The sequence below is a fragment of the Mirounga angustirostris genome, unplaced genomic scaffold, assembly GCF_029215605.1.
Source record: "Mirounga angustirostris isolate CCGP_5_RB_7025 unplaced genomic scaffold, mMirAng1.0.hap1 SCAF_3, whole genome shotgun sequence".
In the NCBI taxonomy this organism is placed as follows: Eukaryota; Metazoa; Chordata; class Mammalia; order Carnivora; family Phocidae; genus Mirounga; species Mirounga angustirostris.
Window position 1 is genome coordinate 18,466,195 of NW_026991711.1, and position 17,494 is coordinate 18,483,688.

Genomic DNA, 17,494 nt, shown 5'->3' on the forward strand with positions numbered 1-17,494 from the left:
AAGTGGAGAAGAGAAGAGCTTCATGAAAGCAAAACAAAGGTTTGGAGGGAAGGAAAATTAATCTTTATTAAGTGCACACATACACAAGGCACTTTTTGGTGGACTGACAATGCATTACTATTTTCAGTGACAACTTCGTATGTCATATATATTTTACGAAGGATATACAGTGGGTTGTGATAAGGGTCTCCAACTCATTTTCCCTAAACCATGTGCCTAATGGAGTAGTTTGGGTTAAGTTTTTGGTACTTTAGAAGTCATGTTCATACTTGTTCTCCCCAGTTTTTGTGAGGATAAGGTACTTGCTTGATTCAAGGACTTTATCATTCTTTTTAAGATTTATTTATTTGAGAGAGAGACACAGCATGGGAGCAAGAGGGGAGGAACACAGGGAGAGGTAGAGAGAAAATCCCAAGCAGACTCTGAGCTGAGCATGGAGCCTGACATGGGACTCGATCTCAGGACCTTGAGATCATGACCTAAGCCAAAACCAAGAGTTGCTGCTTAACAGAATGAGCTGCCCAGGTGCCCCAAGGAATTTACTGTTCTGAATTTTTAGATTTTAAATTACACCTACACTCTGTATGTATTAAGCCTTTTCATTTCTTTTTACCCTACTTGTCAACTTTTTCACCCCCTCCACCCAAACTACGTAGTAATAGCCTAGACTATATGTCCTTCCACATTCTCTTCGTGGGAAAAGAAAAGAAAGAAAAGAAAAGAAAGGAAAGGAAAGGAAAGGAAAGGAAAGGAAAGGAAAGGAAAGGAAAGGAAAGGAAAGGAAAGGAAAGGAAAGGAAAGGAAAGGAAAGGAAAGGGAAAAAGAGAGAGAGAGGGAGAGAGGGAGGAAAAAAATGTTATACAAATTTCAATTTTTCTTTTGACTTCACTTATAATAATTTTTGCCACAAAAATTTTAACTGTTTTATGGCAAAATGTGTTTCTCTTTCCTCCATTATATTCCAAGTGTCCTGTCTTGATTCACCAGGTCTTTCCAACCCTGAGGCTATGCATACATAGTAGACTTCATTTTTTTTTAGGATTTTTATTGATTACTTTTTATATTGAAATAGTGTTTCCTTATGTCATTAATCTCTTCAATCTGTGAAGATTTGTGACCTTTCTTATTCCTAAGCATGTAGTGTTGTATTCTCTCTTTTTTCTCTAGTTCAACAGGGTTTTACTGATTTTCTTGAATACTCAAATAAATATAGTTTTACTTTATCCTTTTATTTCATTTTTATTACAGGACTTAAGGTTAGCATTTCCTTTTATCTATTTTTTGGTGTTGTTTTTCTTGTGATTTTAGAAAAAAAGCATAAAGTTTCCTTTTTTGGATCACTGGAGTTATTCCTTAAGTAGAGCTTTTGCTGAGGCTATTTGGTTTTATGAAGTGTTTTCCTTTACAATATTTTCAAAATAGTTCCTAATTTCTAACTTTGGTTTTAATTTGTTTGATCCATAATTAATTTGGAAGTGTGGTTCTTAATTTCCAGTCATTGAGGAGGGTGAGGTCTCCTAATTTATTACTAATTTTATTTTCATCCAACACAAAATGTAACATGTAGCTGGTAGAAGTTCTGCCTTTTTTACCTCATGGTTAATTATGACTATTTCATAGATATACAAAACTATATTTATATTTGAAAGTGTACATTGCTATACATATCTTTTATATGATGTTTACTGATATCATTCAAATTCTCTATGTCCCTATTTTGTCTACTAGATCTGACTCCAGCAGGCTCAAAAGCCTGCCAACACTGAACTCACATTTTTACACATCTAATTGTTTTACATGTAACCCAAATATGGAGATCTTTACCCATTTACAGCATGCAGCATGTTGTGCAGACTCTAGGAAACTGCATCCAACATTCACTAGCCTTAGCTCAGCCTCAGGGGCCGTAAAAGACCCCAGGCCTCTTTTCCCTTTGGAATTCTCTGACCCTTGAGTTCTCAGACTCCCTGCCATGGTCCTGAGCCACATCACCTGCACCTTTAAGAGAGTGGACGTATCCTCTCTCCCTTGCCCTTTCCCTTTCTGGGCAGTGCCCTGCACCCTGGTCTCTAGAAAGTTCTCATATTGTGAGGAGAAGTACCTAGCTTATAAATCTATCAAATGGCCACCCGACTAAAGTTTGCTGTGGGCTCCTGCCACCTCATGGTCTTATCGTTTCCCTTGATCATGCCCCAAATTCCTCAACTCACTACACAACTCCCACATTGGCTTCAGTAATACAGAAAATTTAGTCCTAGATTAATAGCTTTCCTTTATATCATTTTTCAACATTCAATTTTTGGTATTTGAATTATCCATACTCCTTCTTCCTATTATCTATTTAGATAGATAATAGATAGATAGATAGATAGATAGATAGATAGATAGATAGATAGATAGATGATAGCTGGATAGATAGGCAGATAGATGATAGGGAGATAGATGATAGATAATAGACAGATGATAGATAGATAGATAGATAGATAGATAGATAGATAGATAGATAGATAGATAAAGCATGTCAAGTCACTACTTGCCACTGAATGTTCTCATCACCTTTATTCTCTGTCTTAAATTCTTTCATCTAATACATTATTCCGTTGGAGTACATTCTCAAACAATTGTCTCTCATGAGGTCCATAAATGATATACTCTCTGAATCACTGAATATCCACAATACTTTATCCTATCCACCATTAACCAAACAGGTGAATTATGTCTTCACCGGGTATGGGACTCTGGTGGCACAGTGCTTTTCTCTCTGTAAACTCAAACTGTCTTTCAAACTTCGATGTTACAGAGGAGAATCACACTCTCTCTGGACCTCTCTTTATTTTGAAAGTAAATCATTCCAGCCTACAAGCTTGTAAAATTTCTCTTAATCTTTACAGTTCAGGAATTTTACCAGGACTTACTGAGGTATGTGTCTTTTCTCCTCAATCATGCCTAGCATTAATCAGGATTTTTTTTCTAGTTTTCACTGAGATACCACTGACGAATATATATAAGGTGTATATCATGATGTTCTGCTATACGTATGCACTGTGAAACAAATACCACAATCAAGCAAGCTAACGTGTCCACCAGCTCACACAGTTACTTTGTGTATGTGTGTGTGGTGAGAGCACTTAAGATCTACTCTGCTAGCAAATTTCAAGTATACAAGACAGTATTATTAACTACAGTCACCATATCGTACATTAGGCTTCTAGAACTTATGCATCCTAAAACTGAAACTTTGTACCCTTCAACTAATGTCTATCCATTTTCTCCACCCAACGCTCCCCACCCCCTGGCCCCCTGATAACCATGCTTTTATGAGTCTGACTTTTTTAGATTCCACATACAAGTGAGATCATGCAACATTTGTCTCTTCCATGTCTGGCTTCCCTCACTTAGTATAATGTCCTCCAGGCTTATTTGTTGTCACAAATGGCAGGATCTCCTTCTTTTTTTAAGGCTGAGTAACATTCTACTGTATGTATGTGCATATATAAAAATGTCTTTATTCATTCATCCATCAACAGATACTTAGTTGTTCCATATCTTGGCTCTTGTGATAATGCTGCAATCAACATGGGAGGGCAGAAATCTCTTTGGGATAGTGATTTCATTTCCTTTAGGAATATCCAGAAGTGCGATTTTAATCTATAGACTCAAGAACTCAGCTCAGAGAAGTTCTCTTCTATATATATATATATATATATATATATATTTAAATATATATTTAAATCATTGTTTCACTTACATTTAAAACCTTTTTTTCTTTTATGACTCCTAATAATTTACATATTGGGTTTCCTGAATGTACTCCCCATGTTTCTTTTCTTTATCTTCATAATTTTCGATGCTCTCTATTTGTGTTCGCTGTTTTATTTCTTCTACCATGTAGAAGAAGCATTAAAAATATGAATCCAACTTGGCCATCTTCTCCCTCAATTCATCTACTAAATAATTTAATTTTTTTTTTAATTTAGGGAAGTTTGTTTTCTTGGTTTTTTTGGTTTTTGTTTTTTTGTTTGTTTGTTTGAGTTACTTAAAATACTGACACAGAGAGAGTAAGAGACAGAAATATAGAGAAATAGAATAGAATAAAGAAGCTGAATCTCCTCCAACATTTCTGTTTTGTTAGGGGCTATCACATTGGACTCTTCTATTGGTTCCTCTCTGTACCTTGGAATCTCTTTTGCACTGATCCCTGTTTTTTCTTTGCATGATCCTGGGTCTCGGGGCATGTGACCAGCAGCTAGAGCTGGAATGTTGAGAGCACAGGGCTCTCCGACCACTTGGGTCAAACTTTGCCATTTAGGAAATCAATATCGTGACTATGGATCTGGAAGAAGCTTCTTTCCTGCTGTTCTCCTTCGTTGCAAAAGCTAAGGCTTGAAAAAGCTGACAAAGACTTGTAAAGTGTTAAGTAATTTAGCAAAGATCACACATAGTACGTGGAACACCTCTGATCAGAACCAGATTTTTCATTTCCATTTTTGTTCTCACAAAGCTGCGGTACGTCCCTCTACTATAATACCCATTTTTACATTTTTTGCAATTAGAAGGTGTCAGTGACAGTGAACACATTTCCTGCACTTACATAAATGTAATTCGCATTACCTCTTCGACTAGAAGGAACAAAAACTGGTGTTGTTTGGCTTAGCGAGCGAGTGTTTCAGGATGTGAGGAAGCAAAGAGGAGTGTGCTTTGGAGAGGCAGGGGCTGTGAGCTCTGAAGAGGGGAGAGGGTGAACGGTGGAAAGGGGAGGGTCTCAAGAAGGCCTCCCTGAGAGCAAGGTCAACATCCTAGCCCTTTACCCTTTAGTGGAACTGAAGATGACAACAGGGAAGCCTAATTCCCATCATATTAAGATTGTGTCACGTATTGTTTAACCAATAGGAAGTGATTATATGTCCCTTGAGCTACACTGATAACCCTGTCCACTCTTGTGGGGGAAACGGGATGCAGCAACCAAGAGGGAGGCCGCAGACATAGCTAGCCAGCTCTCCACTCTCCCATCTCAAGGGTGCACAACTCATACCTGAACCACTCATGCTCAGACTGACCACTGCTTTGAGCACTGTCTAAAAACACAACAGCATTTCACCCCAGACACAGCTGCTTGAAGATCTCATTTAGTCCATATGCTGCTGGGAAACACATCAGCTTTCTTGACTTAGTTTTAATACCATGATAGAGAGGATTTCTGTTTCTCAGAGTTCTAAGAAAAATGTTTCATTCAATCTGCACATAAACTTTTTCATAATAGTTGGTGAATATTTTAACTGAGAAAATATAAGAGAATCTTAAACTGGAATGTCCTAGCAAAAAACCATATATTAAATGTCTTGCCTACCGTATGAGAAGTCTTAAAAAAACTTTATATACTTTGAATTAGCAATGCCACTTCTGTATCTTACAGAAGTACCAAACACTTGTACATATGCTTGCTAATTTCAGACAAAATATTAAATAGCAATAATAGCAATATTAAGTAATAGGAGCTGGTAAATTATGGCACATCAGTATGAGAAGACACCTTGCCCCAATTAAAATGAATGTTAGACAAAACACTTAAAAACACAGGAAAATACCAGGCATAGGAAGATCCACAGGCTCAAATATGTCTTGCTTTCTTCTCTGTTCATTCTTGAGAAAGCTCCTTCCTACTGATGGCAAAATGGCAACTAGAGGTTTCACTCTATGTTGGCGGACACAATCCTGGAAAGAGACCTTCTCTATTCCAACAATTCTTGAAAAGAAATCCCAGCATCTCATGAGTGAACTTAAATGTATCTCCCCCTAGCTGAATCAAAAAGAACATGGGCCTGGTCAGGCTTCATCCCATGCTTACACCCAGCATGAAGGTTAACCCCATTTGAACCACATGGATCCAAATGAACCTGCTGTCAATCAGATGAAAGGGACACAGGATCACTGGATCAAATGGTAAATCCTTTAATTTCTGAATAACCCCCAAACCATTTTTCATAGAAACTGTATCATTTTACATTCCTGCCAACAGTATACAGGGTTCCAATGTCTCCACATCCTTACAAATACTTGTCTTTGGGTTTTTGTTGTTTTTTTTTTTTATAATAGCAATGCTAATTTGAAGTCAAAATCTCAAAGAAATATTAGCACTCCCATGTTCATTACGGCATTATTCACAATAGCCAAGATGTAGAAACAACTTAAATGTCCATCAATGGATGCATGGAAAAAGAAAATGCAATACTAACCTACAGTGGAATATTATCCAGCCATAAAAAGGAAGGAAATCCTGCCATTTGCAACAACCTAAATGAGCCTGGAGAACACTGTGCTGAGCGAAATGGGCCAGACACAGGATAAATATTGCATGACTCTATATGAGATATCCAAAATATTCAAATTCATAGAAGCAGAGAGCAGAATGATGGTTTCCAGGGATGGAGGGAAATGCTGGACACAGATCAGTCTGGCTGTGGACATCTCCGCTATGTTAAACTTTTAGTCCCAGACCTTATATTGGCCTGGAGATAGATCTCCAGAAATGTCCCAACTAAAATTTTCTTTTTACAAATTTTTTAAGCATAAATTGCCTGCCCTCTGGCAACTCACCAGACCAAATCTAGGATCCAATATTGCAAAAGCCTCAAAGCACACTAGTTTTGCAGAGCAAAAGCCATGCCCAGTAGCCATGCCTATGAGACCGATTTCAACCTTTAGACCAATTTTATCAGCATTAGGTACAAATAATTCTAAACACTGTGACAAAACGGGCTCACTTGCAAAAAGGCTTGGAAGACAAGGATAAATCTACAAGATCTGGCAGTCAACAAAGTCAGAGACATAATAACAATAAAGGAGCATATTTTTGGAAGGCAGAGGAACTGTGAATAACTAAGACAATTTTAGTGTATGGGAGATGTCAGTAGGGATAAGTGAATGTGACAGCTTATCAGGGAGAAGCAGACCAGGAGGGTCTCCTCATCATGATGGTAAGTAAAAACTGTAGCCCATCTTCATAGGTGCCTGAGGAGAAAATAATTTGAAGTTGTTTGTCATTTTATCAAAACTCTCACCCAACAACAGACATGAAATCTACACTATCATTTTCAATCATAAACACAATAAAAGCCCGGAGACTCATGTAATTTCATAATTAGATTATTCTTTTTATGTTAATACATTATCTTTAGGGTATCTGATCATATTTACAACTGGAAAATCTCTGAAACAATATTATCATATTTAGTTTATTTGTCTGCTTTTGATTAAAAGTGGGAATAAATTACATGGTGATTTTAGAAATGAAAGAAGAGACTCTGAGGGTAGTTAAAGAATGATGTGGGCCAGAAGGTAGAAGCAAAGCCACAGGAAAAAAGGAAGGGAAGAAATCAAGCAGTTATTAAGCACCTACTGATTCAGGCACTGAACTAGCCATTTTATACCTACTGTCTCAGTTAGTTCTTCTGATAACCCCTTTGAAGATATAAGCTTGATCTCACCCACGGGAAAATTGAGGCCAAGAGAAATAACTCACTCAAGGGTTGGTTGTAGATTTGGTGGCCATAAATGAATTAGTCCAATTTGAACAAAGAAATCCATTCCATGGACATAAAGTCCAAATTGTACACACACACACACACACACACACATATTTATGTTCATGTATATGTAAAAATATTTGCCACTGGACATAAAGTAGATTGAAAAAGAATACGTACAGTGATAAACTTAGACTTCTCTATCAGTTGGAGAAAAACTCCAGAGAACAAAATGTATAAGAATGAATTAGAATTTCACTCATTCTTATAGAAATCAGCACAACCTTTTCTCCATTGTACAATTTTTTGTGTGTGACATTCCCAATTACTACATTTTTCTACAGTTAAATTATGGCATGATTCCTGCAGGTCTGAATCATCCGTTGAGAAATAAAGTGATACGTGACTAAGAGCCATGGAACCAATTAAAATCCTTCCCAGCAATAGAAAGTAAATAAAAAGCCTCTTACTGGTGTCAGACCAAGGCAAATTCTAATACAATGGGGAGAAAATTGAAAAGAGCACACTCTAATTTTAGCAGCTGAAGTCCACAGTGGCTGTGGTGAGCCTTCATATTAAGATATATTATAGTGGTTTTTACTCATTGTGTAGAAGTTTGGGGGTCCATTATACACCATCTTAAATTAACAAATGAATATGTCCTGGGCATGTTTTTTCAAAAGAATTAGCAATTATTTATTTAAAAATATAATTGACGTAGTAAAGGTAATTAACCTTTCTCAAATTAAAGTTTTTAAAGATTTTATTTATTTATTTGTCAGAGAGAGAGAGCACAAGCAGGCTAAGTGGCAGTCAGAGGGAGAAGCAGGCTTCCCGCTGAGCAAGAAACCTGATGCAGGATTTGATCCCAGGACCCTGGTATCATGACCTGAGCCAAACACAGATGTTTAACCAACTGAGCCACCCAGGCACCCCTCAAATTAAATTTCTGAAATGTTTAATGATTCCCCTTATATTATCTGTAATAGCCCACATGATTTTTTAGGATTTTAAGTCAAATGGTTTTTTTCTAAGTTAATTCTTTCATCTAACATTCATTCAGTCTTAAAATAGCTAAAACCTGGGGCATCTGGGTGACTCAGTTGGATAAGCATCTGACTTCAACTCAGGTCACGATCTTAGGGTCCTGGGATTGAGCGCCACGTTGGACTCCCCACTCAGCGGGGAGTCTGCTTGTCCCTCTCCCTCTCCCTCTGCCCTTCCCCCTGCTTGTGCTGTCTCTCTCAAATAAATAAATAATTTTTTTAAAAATAGCTAAAACCCTACGAGGAAAAGAGTGCTAAATTTCCTCTCTTATTTTCCCTAATCACAATGATCGTGATAATAGTCCATTTTTATTTTTTTTAAATATTTATTTATTTGAGAGAGACAGACACAGCGAGAGAGGGAACACATGCAGGGGGAGTGGGAGAGGGAGAGGGAGAAGCAGGCTTCCTGCTGAGCAGGGAGCCCAATGTGGGGCTCGATCCCAGGACCCTGGGACCATGACCTGAGCCAAAGGCAGACGCTCAATGACTGAGCCACCCAGGTGCCCCAATAGTCCATTTTTATTTATTTTACTATTTACCAGACACTGTACTATACGCTTGATATGGATTATGAGGACTAGTTCATGTGGTACAGGAGAACTTTAAGTTACATATGAGTACTATTCCCAGTTGACAGATGTGGAAACTGGAGCTGAAGGAGCCCCAGTGACTGGTCTAGTGTCACACAGCAGACCCAAGGGGTGTCGGGCCTGGGTCCCGAGCCATAGGTCTTCAAAACTTCAACAACTATGACTATCGCAAGTGGATGAAAAGTGTTATTAAAATGTGTAGGCAAGGTCTTTCAGCTCGTCCGAAGGCCTGATAGCTTGCTCTCAGAAACATCTGGATGATGAACACTCATTCTAATTCTTCATTCTCATTTGAGAAAAGTACTTGAACCAGGCTGCGTTCACATGGGTGGGCTGAAAGATGTGAATGGTGATCATGCCCCAGTGGACCCTGACTACTGTATAATACTAAGATTCACAACAGGGACCTGGCTCAGAGGAGGTGATCTCAGAAGATAGCCAGACTAGCTTATGTACAGAAATGCCATGTGAATCCAAGCTTCACTGTGGAAGGAAGCAACTGAATTTCCAGAAGATCTGATGCAACCTTCATTAACTTAGATATTAACGTCCAAGATCATCCATGACTCAATAGCTTCACCTCCCTGCCTCTCCTGCAGAACTGATGAATCTCTCTGCTTTATAAGCCGGTTCCACTATTTGCTAAATCTTTTAAATATGTAAATGGTTTTGATTCACCCAGCTAATGGCTGTGTCTAATGTCTCCATTAACCTGAACTTCTAGAACAGGGTTAGACCAACTACAGCCAGTGGGCCAAAGCTAGCTTCCCTGTTTTTGCACAGCCTGTGAGCTGAGAATGAGCTTTACATTTTGCAATGGTAGGAGAAAGAAACAAAAGAAAAGAAAAATATTTTATGACACATGAAATTGATAGGAATTTCAAACTTCAGTGTATAAATAAAATTTTACTAGAAATGAGGTATTCACCTTTGTTCATGTATTTTCTATGGCCGCTTTGTCACTACAAGGGCGGAAGTGAGTAGTTGCAACAGAAACTATATGGCTTTTAAAGCCTAAGATATTGGGCGCCTGGGTGGCTCAGTTGGTTAAGCAACTGCCTTCAGCTCAGGTCATGATCCTGGAGTCCTGGGATCGAGTCCCGCACTGGGCTCCCTGCTCAGCGAGGAGCCTGCTTCTCCCTCTGACCCTCCCCCCTCTCATGTACTCTCTCTCATTCTCGCTCTCTCAAATAAATAAATAAATCTTTAAAAAAATAAAAAATAAAAAAATAAAGCCTAAGATATTTACTATCTTCCCATTTACACAGTCTATATGAGCTCTGCTTCTAGATCAGAAGCTCCATACTGATGAGGCTTTTTTTTTTTTTTTTTTTTTGCTTTTTTCACTTCTTTATCCCTAGCACCTAGAAAGGAACATTGAAATAAATGTACTAAGGAAGGAAAGGAGGAAAGGAGGAGGAAATGGAGGAGAGAATTTGTCAACAAACCCATCCTGCAAATGAAAATTAAAACGAAGGTCCTTTGTCAAGAGCTCTTTAGACAATACCTTAGCATCCTATTGAAACCCTTTGGCAACTGACTTTACTATTTCTTTACCTCTACCTCTTCCCCAAAGCTACAGACTCCAGTAACACTGAACATCTATGTATTGCCTAGCCACACTATGCTATGCCTTGTTCATGCAGCATTTTCTCCCTTCATATCCTTTCTCCCTTTAGATACAAATTTTTGCCTCTCTGCCTAGTGCAATGCTATTCATCCTTTGAAGTCCAAATTCATCTTCTCCACGTGGTCTTCCCCAGCCTATCCAGAATAAATAGTTTCCTCTTCTTCACTCATACATGGCCACACTGAGTCAATAATTACAACATACCACAATTAAGTTTAACCATTTTGCTTCTTGACAAAATCCTGAGCACCTCAAAAGCAAAGGATTATGATACGTAATTCATCAGTGTACCTGACCCTGATAGATGACAAGCATTCAGTAACTGCTTGGTAAAAAAAAATCAATAAACAGCCAATAGTCCAGGGGAGGGTTAACCCTAAAAAGATCCAACCAATCTGATGTCACTGTAATTTTCTATCTTAATAAAACATCTGGTGAAATTAAATTGCATTATTATTTTAAATGGCAATTAGAACCTCTCCCCCCAAAAATGTTTTGTGCAAAGGTAGCATCAGAATCAGGGGGGAAGCTCCCCAGGTGACCACTGCGAGGAGATTATTACTCATGTCTTGAAAAAGTTTGGATCTGAAGTTGCCAAGATTAAATCACTCATAATCTTATGAAGGAAAGAAATAAGCTTCCGTCTTGGTTGAGCTGAACCTGTATCTTAGTTAAAATACCCTGTGAGAATAGAAACCATCATTGTGCTGTTGTTTTTTGGGTTTTTTTTTTTTTTATATTCCCAGTGCCTCCTCCTGGTGAATCAATCAATGAAAATTTGATTAATGGACGAATGTCTGGACAAAGTTAGGAGGGAGAGATGGATGGATCCACGAATAGACGGATGGATGAATCAACGAGCGGATGATAGATGGAAGGATGGATGTGAAAAAGGAATGGACACTGAAGGCCAAAGGAGATACAAGGATCCGTTTTAAAAATGGGCCTCAGACCTGCCCGGTCTTCAGTCTCTCTGTAACACTGGGCTCAAGCGGAGAGGATTTAAAGATGGGAATATCTTAAATATTCATAATGCATGACTACAGACATTGGTCGAGGCTTTGCAATCAAGCACATCTACCAGTCGCTCCACCCCGCTCGGCAGTCAGCTTTCTACTCGACTTCCCCTTCCCCTGCACAGTTGACCTTAAAGTTTATTTCACACAGACACCAGAAACTCTCATACTACATATTAACGCGCTCTCTAGCTGATCTGTTTCAGCTCTTACCTTATTTAAAATTTCTTTGTTCGGTTCAGGTTGTGATCTGGCAGTCGGGGGATTGAGCCCCACGTCAGGCTCTGTGCACAGTGAGGAGTGGGATTTGGATTCTCTCTCTCCCTCTCTGTCTGCCCCTCCCTCCTCTCTCTCTCAAATAAATAATCTTTAAAAAAAATTCATTGTCATGTGATCTTGGAATGATATATGTGGCATGTGATATAAGTACCAGGGAAACTGGGGATATCGGTATATATTTAGTAGAGTTTATTCATCTGGAACTTATGTAATCCATACGGACCCTAGGGTGGGTACAATTATTATTCCCATTTATAGATGAAGAAACTGAGGTTGATAGAGAGTAAATCATTTGTCCAAAGCAACCCAGTTAGTATGGTGGCAGAGCAGGGATTTGAATCCAGAATTGTCTGAATCCAAAGCCCGATTTGTGCTACCGCACTTGCCACTCTGTGTTAGAACTGCTTGTCTCCTCGTCTGCATCCCCCAACAGCCTCTAGGTTCCATGAAGGTGGGACTGATATATGTCCCCATTATCTTCGTCATATTCATTACTAATATTAGGGAAAACCACCAGTACACTTTCATTCAAAATGCTTCTGAAAATAATGAAGAAAAAAATTAGAATGAAATGTGATCATGTGAAGATGTTACAAATACCTCATTATATTGGGCTACAGGTGTATCCCCCTTTACCCTGACAGGAAAGGTGGTTATGTTTACAACTCTCTGATATCATTGTTTTGTTTGTTCATTTGTTTGTTTTTTCAACCTATGGGTATTATCAAGCCGATTAACACCCTTAGATTCCCTTTTATATTTGGACATTTTGTTTTCTTTTTAAGATTTTATTTATTTCTTTGAGAAAGAGTGAGAGAGAGAGAACACATGAGTGGGTAGGGAGGGAGAGAGAGAAGCAGACTCCCCGCTGAGCAGAGAGCCCAACTCAGGGCTCCATCCCAGGACCCTGAGATCATGACCTGAGCTGAAGGCAGACGCTTAACCGACGGAGCCATCCAGGCACCCCTGGACATTTCGTTTTCACTTGTGTACTTTCCATATAGTTAGGGAGAGCTGTATACACATCCCCTTCTTCATATTTGCTTTGCAGAATCTATACAATTGTGGCAATTGCCTTTTCTCCTGATGCTGAATGTTGGCGATACTGAGACGTGAGGAGAGGCTTAACCTCTGCACGACTTTGTAAAATCTAAGAAATTTGACTGTCCTACTGCCCTTGAAATGTGACATTGCCTTGTCTCTGCTGATGGCAGGTTTTCTAATTTACTATGCACATTAATACCTGAAAAGTACTTAGAAAGGATCGGGCACATAGTGAGAGCTACGTTAAGTGTAATCAATCATTCCTATTACCAGAGTCACCTGGGGAAGTTCTTACCTCTTAAGCAATGGGGCTGTCCCAGCCAAACAAGACTGCCATTTACCTCTTCTTCTTTAGTATTCCCCACCTTTGTATAAAATAGCAAGTTTCCAAAGTTTGAAAAAAAATGCAACTAAGAGCAAAAAGCTAAGGGCAAAATGGCTAAATTACAGGCTATTGTTATCAAAGCAAGAGTTGCCATTTAAACAGGACTTTTGGGATGTGGCTACAACTCAGAGCGTTGATGTGCAAGAGGCGAGCAGCCTGGGCCCCCGCTGCAAACGGGCAAGCAAGTCCAGGCAGGTGAGCCAGCAGGAAGAAAGCACGGAGCACCAGGGGAGTCGGCAGAAGATAGTAAGCAGATAACCTGGCCAAGCTGACAGGTGCCAGGATGGTCAAGAAATACGAATCAGGACTACAGCCTCACAGAGTGCAGCCTCAGGTGGCAGTCAAGATCCCGGTTCCCAAGGAACTGGTAAGGAACCAGAGTCTGGACGCAGGCACATTAGAATAGTACAAGTGCCCATAAACGGAAGCTGAAATATAATCCAGGAGCTTAGTCCTAATGAATGATGAAAAATCCTGATGGAAATTTAAGATTAAAGAAGAGCCAGCGGTAGGCCAACCTCCTGATGAACTAATGACTAACATTTCTCTCGCTGGAGATCAAACTGGATCCAGACTCTGAAGGTAGGCTGAGTCTGAAGGTGAGGAACTGGACCAGGCTAGGGCAGCGAAAGGCACTTTGGAGCCTGAGAAGAGAGCAGGCTACACATTTTATCTTCATCATTTTAAATCATGACCTTGGGCAGAGAACACTTATTGTCATACTAGCCTAATAGCCCTGACCGCTCAGAGAGTTGTTATAAGAAATTCATATAACAGAGACACTTCAAAATTGCTTAGCACTGAATTTTCATATTCTTTTACTAGTTTTCATTTGTTGAATCTTCTAATCTACATAGCTCTAAAAATCTTCAGGCTACCATTTAAAAACCCAATGTCATGTGCCCTCATTAAGGAAGCAATTTAGTTAACTAATGTCATTATATTACTGAACATTCTTACTAATCTGACAAATTTTTCGTAACCACCCAGTGGGATATAGACTCCATAGTAGTTTCTAACAGACATGCTGATAGAGAAAAGAAAAACAAATCTTATCAACACTGTCACTTCAGAAATCTCATTTGCTGTAAAACGAATTAAGACCCCCATCCTTCTACAAAATCTTCCCTCCAACTTGAGGAAAATCTTAGATGACTCCACATTTTAAGCAGTCTCCCTAAATCCAAATGTAAAATTCTCTACTGGCAAGAATACTTCTAACAAAACAACCCCCGCCCCCCTCACTGTTTGGACCATTGGACAAAAAAGGTAGAACTAACTAAAGTGCCATTATTCTTTTAATTTAGAAATTTAGCATTAGCCATGCTTAATTCCAGCTTTGGGATGTTATGAGTAATAGCAGGTTTTTGCTTTTAATTCACCAATGAGTAAACTCCCTGAAGAATTAAATGAAATCAACAAAACAGTAAAGCTGTATCTACCACGAGATGACTTGGGAAATGAAAGCAAGCAGGAGATGAGAATTTCAGACTCAGAACCATACCCACTAATGAACTCCTGATGGGATGTTGATAGAGATCTAGAAGCACTGTCGCTCTTAAAGATAAAGCCTTTTTCTTAACAGGCTATCCCTTTGTCATTACTCAAAACGAAAGTTATAAGGCTAAAATAAACCTGACATTTAAGGAATGTGATTAAAATGAATTATGGATGAAAAGCGTACAGAAAGGGGCGCCTGGGTGCTCAGTCGTTAAGCGTCTGCCTTCGGCTCAGGTCATGATTTCAGGTCCTGGGATCGAGCCCCGCATCGGGCTCCCTGCTCCGCAGAAAGCCTGCTTCTCCCTCTCCCACTCCCCCTGCTTCTGTTCCCTCTCTCACTGTGTCTCTCTCTCTGTCAAATAAATAAATAAAATCTTAAAAAAAAAAAAAAAGAAAAAAGAAAAGCATACAGAAATAAAACAAAATACTTTTAGGAACAAAAATTAATAATAAAAAACAAGCAAGCAAAAGAAAAATCTCTATGCTGATTGTCTTCCAGAATGGAAGAAAGTCAGTAAAATTTATATTTGTGGGATATAATAATAAATTTTGGATTCAGCAATTATTTGGGTAAAGATTTTATAATCAGTTTGTAATCTGTCTTCGTACTGTTTTAACACAAATAAAATGTACACACTGTCATTAGGTACTGAAAAAAAATAAACACCTTGATAATTATGCCAAATAATGCTTTTGTAATAAATATTTGCTCATTTGACAATTATCCCCACCAGTGACACCATACATCTACATGGAAAGTATTCAATAAACAGTTACCAATTGACTGAAGGAATCCCACAGAATGAATGCATACGAATAGGCAGCTTTGAAGAAATTCTGTAGATCTCTTCTAGTAAAATTACAAAAAATTTCATGTTGAAATTTTCATAAAGAAAAAAGGATCCAGCGTATAGTCTGTATTCAACAAATGATTTTTATGTGATGCATTATTTTTAATAAGGAAAATGGAGTAACATTCTATATGATAATGTATAATTAGGAGTTCTGGGAAACGTATTTCAGCTCATTTCAAGGTTGTGGTTTCTGAAACATGATGAGTTCTGAATAAGAAATATACAGAACTCCCGAATTCCACGTGAAGATGAGAAAGGATGACTCCAGAAGACATGAAGCATGTATTTAAATAAATACATGTTTAGTTTAGCTCAGTAACTATTGTTATTAATCTATATATGGCAGGGATCAAGATACTTATTTACAATTATTGTACACTAACTGCTACTTATTTTTCCTCCAACAACATCAACAACAATAACATTGTGTGCTCATGTGCTGTTTTTACCTGACTCCCACCCTACATTCAGGAAACTCGCTTCCCTAATTCAGGAAATTTGTTTCCCCAATTCCATCACCTCCCCTCCTCACCACAAGAAGAGGCATTGACCCAGGGCTGGCTGATCTACAGAATACCATTTCGTTGGCAATATAAATTGTTCCAGTTGTCAGCAAGTACTTCCCAGGAGATGAAGATATTGGTGTATCTTAATACAACAGTTACTAAATATAATAGTGATTTTTCTACCAAGTGGCTTAACTGGGAGAATCTAAGGATGTGGCTGCCATCTTCCCTGACATGTAGAGAGACATTCAGTCTGTGGCAGAAAGCCACATAAACACAGGGACACAGAATGAAGGAGAAGGCAGGGAGAAAGTGGTGGAAGGAGAGGCAGAGGAAGAGAAGGAGAATGAGAATAAATGAATATATCCTGGAGAAAGCAAGTCCTAGTTCTACTTCCTAAGCCTTAGCTACCTGCTCCCCTGCCTTCAATTCCAGTGAATTGAACCAAATTAATTCCCTCTCAGGTCTAGGACTTAATGCAATCCTTCTGTGCTTAAGCTAATTTGAGTTTCTTTCATTGCAACTAGAGAGGGGGAAAACCAGACAAATGCCACTGATCCTGCATTTCTTAATCTCTGGTTCACCACATCTTTCCCTTTTTGCTCTTCTGGCCTGCAACAACTGAGGAAACAATTTTTTATATTAAATTTCCTCTTTTTTGAAATACTTATTAGCACAGTTTCTCTTCTCCTGGTTGGACCCCAACTGATAGGGTATCTGAGACTGCAGCTGGGGAAAGAGGTCTTGGAAATACACTTTAGGCTCATCAGCATATAGCTGGTAAACGGAGCTACTAACTTGGGCGACATTCCTCAGGAAAAGCAGGGAGAATAAGATGCGGGGGAGGGGAGGGAGGTCATTTTAAAACAGCAAAACTACTGTGTGCCGGCTGATGGAATAGGGGTTTACTTTAATCTTGAATGCAAGTTGACTTTGGCCTAAAGAATGTCCAAAACAGTAGGCAGAAACTCTTTGATGAAAGATCATACTGACGTGGCCACAATCTACACAAAGGCCCTACGTGGCACAGTCCAGGAGACCAGGGAAGCTAAAATTGAGTAAGACAAAAATCAAGGTGATTCTTCTGGTTATGAGTTTGACCTCATTCCATCTGCCAC

The 17,494-nt window shown here is 38.8% G+C and overlaps 1 protein-coding gene across 1 annotated transcript in view; it reads right to left on the minus strand.

The window, feature by feature from the left end:
- LOC135363726 (glypican-5-like) overlaps nucleotides 1–17,494 on the minus strand; it is a 218,538-nt gene that overhangs the window by 68,474 nt on the left and 132,570 nt on the right. The gene's annotated exons all lie outside the window — the stretch shown is intronic.